The sequence below is a fragment of the Sinocyclocheilus rhinocerous genome, unplaced genomic scaffold, assembly GCF_001515625.1.
Source record: "Sinocyclocheilus rhinocerous isolate Xijiao unplaced genomic scaffold, SAMN03320098_v1.1 scaffold1127, whole genome shotgun sequence".
NCBI lineage: Eukaryota > Metazoa > Chordata > Actinopteri > Cypriniformes > Cyprinidae > Sinocyclocheilus > Sinocyclocheilus rhinocerous.
Window position 1 is genome coordinate 788,662 of NW_015632463.1, and position 4,146 is coordinate 792,807.

Here is a 4,146-nt window from a genome sequence, read left to right on the forward strand (position 1 = left end):
AAAGACAACGGGTAGGAACCAGAATACGTCTGTTTTTTTTTTACGTGTTATTTTTCAATAAATTATACAGTTTAAATTTAAATTTAAAATTATTATTTTAAATTTCAATAAATTTAAAATTATTATACAGGGAAAAAAGTGAAAGACGTCACGTCTTCAGAGAAAAAAATACAACAGTCAGTGCTGGCGGTGTCCATGCTTGTGGTGCTGAAACTAAATAAGCTCAAAGACAGACTGGTTGAGAATATACTGATGTAACCCTGAATTTATATTAAATAAATAAGTAAATCCGTTCTAGTAATGAATGTCTTTTTCACCATTTCAACTAAACTTGGTTCTTTAGTAGGTTTTAAATGTTGTACATTTTACTATCCTATGGTGGCCGAGAGAGCTGAAAGCGTTGCAAATGAAAAAAACACATGCAAATAGAAAAAAACACCTGCGAATTAAGAAGACATCTTCATCAATTTGACAACACACGCGCTGCAAATTCTCACAACACAAACAAAGAAACGCTGTAAATACAAAACAAACAAACAAATACATAAACGCGATGCAAATTCTCACAACACAAACAAACGCTATGCAAATACAAAACAAACAAACAAAAACCGAAACACGCTGCAAATATGCACAGACCATATCGGAAATGTTTAAGGGAAGCGCGCCTTTTTGTGTGTGTGTGTGTGTGTGTGTGTGTTGTGAGTATTTGCAGTTGTATTTTTTTTTTCTATTTGCAAGGTTTTTTTCTTTTCTTTTTTTCTTCATTTGCAGCGCATTGAGCTCTCTTGACCACCGTAACTATATATCCAACCCGATCTCATGAAAGTGCGTATAAATAGTACGCCAAATAAAAACGAAAACTCGTTGTATTGATACGCAAAAATGGACTTTGGCGTGTATATGCTACGCGATGGGTAGGTTTAGGGTTGTGGGGTAGATGCGTATCATATGTACCCAAAAACTGCGTATCATATGTATGCCAACAAATTTCGTATCATATGCACGCCAAAGTCAATTTTTGCGTATCAATACCACGAGTTTCCTTTTTATTTGGCGTACTATTTATACGCATTTTCATGAGACCGGGCTCATATATCAACCTTAGAGTGATACAATCAACCTTGTATCAACAAGCCATGAAACTGTTAATTCAGACAAAGATCAAATACACAGTTTTACTAGTCAAGGTCATATTATTCACCTTTTTTACAAAAAAAAAAAACCTTTGGTACTGCCGTGGGGATAAACTTAATGCAATAAGGAACAAAAATAAGATTAAAAAATGCCTCAAAAGTAGACCGTTGTTTTTTTCATAATTGATGAAGGCAACATTATATTCCATCACACCAAGAAATCTGAATGACGTGCAGAAACTATACAAATTCATGAGATCAAAATTTGATGACCCAATAATTTGGTCCATAAACAGTTTTCTCTATATCAGTGGCAAACGTGTTCTATAAGCTAAAAAGAAATGCAGAAATACTAGGAGTGATAGCAATATCATACAAAATAATAAAGTGTGAGGTTTTCATGAATTATGCACCTAAAAATGTTTAAACAACAACCGCCTTAAACAGTAAAGTAGCTGAAATTATCAATGGAAATACTATTAAAAATAAATAAAGTAATAAATAGCCTCTCTTACCTCATCTTCATTCCCTGTAACGTCAAGTGTTATCATGCTGGTTCCAAATTGAATATTGTGCTCCTTTTTCAGAGTCGCACCAGCAGGAAGCGTGTTTGCATTATACGAGCTCACAAACTTAAAGTCACTGGTGCGCGAGCCTGTGGTTAGATACGCGTCATAATTGTAAGAGCTGCGGAGAGTTCCTGCTCCATCCACATCTGCATAATTGGGAGGGAGATAGGCGCTGGGAACAGCAACTGCTCCATCAAACAACAGTCTGGGCTTTCTCTTGTGACAAAACTTCACTGCCACGATCAATATGATGAACGTCAGGAAGAAGGTGGACACGCAAACTAATGCAATGATCAAGTAGGACGTTAATTTAGAGTTGTTGTCCTCATAAGTCATATCTTTAAGTTCAGGAACTTCAGAAAGGTTGTCAGAAATTAGTAAATTTACAGCACAGGTCGTAGACAGAGAGGGCTGTCCATTATCCTTCACCGAAATAACAAGGTTCTGCTTCATATTGTCAGATTCAGAAATGTCTCGTTGTGTTTTGATCTCTCCACTATGGAGACCACCATCCTGAGCATGGATCCCCATTTCATAGTTTTTTTCATTTTCATAATCAATTTCTCCAACCACCATAATTTGCCCTGTTGTCTCATCAATAGAAAATAATTTGGCAGCTTTATGTGAAATTCTGCTGAATTCATAAATCACTTCCCCGTTTGGACCTTCATCAGCATCAGTGGCGCTCACTCGGATTATTTCTGTTCCTGAAGGTGTATTTTCAGCCAGGGTGACTTTATAAACAGACTCACTAAACACTGGGACATTATCATTAGCATCGAGAACAGTGATGTGTATGACAGCAGTGCCAGACCTCTGCGGTGAACCACCATCAGTGGCTGTGAGTATCATATCTATCTCCTTCTGCTCTTCACGATCCAACTCCTTTTCCAACACGAGTTCAGCGTATTTTCCCCCATCTGCAGTATCATGAACATTTAAAACAAAATGCTTATTTTTATCTAGGGAATAACCATTGAGTGCGTTATTCCCGATATCTGAATCATGAGCCTCATGCAAACGAAATCGCTGGCCTTTAACTGCTGATTCTCTGATTTCAAAGTGAATACGTTCATTTGTAAATCGTGGTGCGTTGTCATTTATATCCTGAATTTGCAGAATTATACGGTGGACTTCAAGAGGGTTTTCCAGGACGAGCTCATAACTGACAATACAGGACATTCGAGATCCACAAAGCTCTTCTCGGTCTATTGTCTCTGCCACGATTAAATCACCAGTATTCAGATTAATATCACAGTACCGTTTGCTGCTGTCCTCACTGTCTATCCGAGCCTTTCGAGCAAATAATTGTTTCACATCCATCCTGAGATCCTTGGCTATATTTCCAATCACATACTGGCGCTTCGTTTCTTCCGGAATATTGTAGCTCAGGTCATCACAGACAGATCTCAGAGGAAACATAATGAAAGCCACGAAAAACGCAAAGAAAGGACGTAAAAATAACCTGTATTCCATTTTTGAAGATTTGATATTGCACCTTCTCAACAGTAAGCGAATCTTTGACGAATGATATTATAATTCTATGTTTGTCGACGGACTGTTACTCCATTTTGTGCGGCGCTTATTCTGATAGACAGAGCTCATATTGCATACATTAGGTGTGGGAGGAGAGACGCATCAGTCTGCACACTTGGTGAATAGCGACGCTGTGAGTATTTTTCTGTTCATTGCAACATTAATATATTTATTGAAAAGATTACAGTGATCAACCAAGTAAAGTCTCATGTTTGTTAGCTCGTTTTATTGTAAGATAAGTTATATAATTGTGTAGCTATATTTATATTGGGAAAGAACTGAAAATTGTCACGCAATCAAAGATAAAATACAACAGACAGTTCTGGCGCTGTCCAGACTTGTGGTGCTGAAACCGGATGACCTCACAGACATTGGACGAAAAAAAAAATATTAACTTTAAATTCATAGTAAATCAACGAGTAAATCAGTTTTAAATGAAAAGGGGAGATATCATTCTATTCACTGATTCAACCAAACATAATTCTTGACTAAGTTTTAACGTGGATGTACGCTGTATTTTTGACCACAAAGTGATAAATGTTCTATCACTTTTAGGCCAATACGTTAAAACGTACTAAAAGCTAAGTTTGTTTTTAGACTAAAACAACAACTTAAAATCTCAAGTAACTGTTAAAACTTGCAGAGATCAAATACACAACTTCAACCACAAGCCAAAACCATATTATCCACAATAAACACCGCGATTCACACTAACAAAAGGCAATAGGGAAGAAAACCAAGAGAGAGAAACTCCTCAAAAATAAACCTGCATATACAGTGGGTACGGAAAGTATTCAGACCCCCTTAAATTTTTCACTCTTTGTTATATTGCAGACATTTGCTAAAATCATTTAAGTTAATTTTTTTTCCTCATTAATGTACACACAGCACCCCATATTGACAGA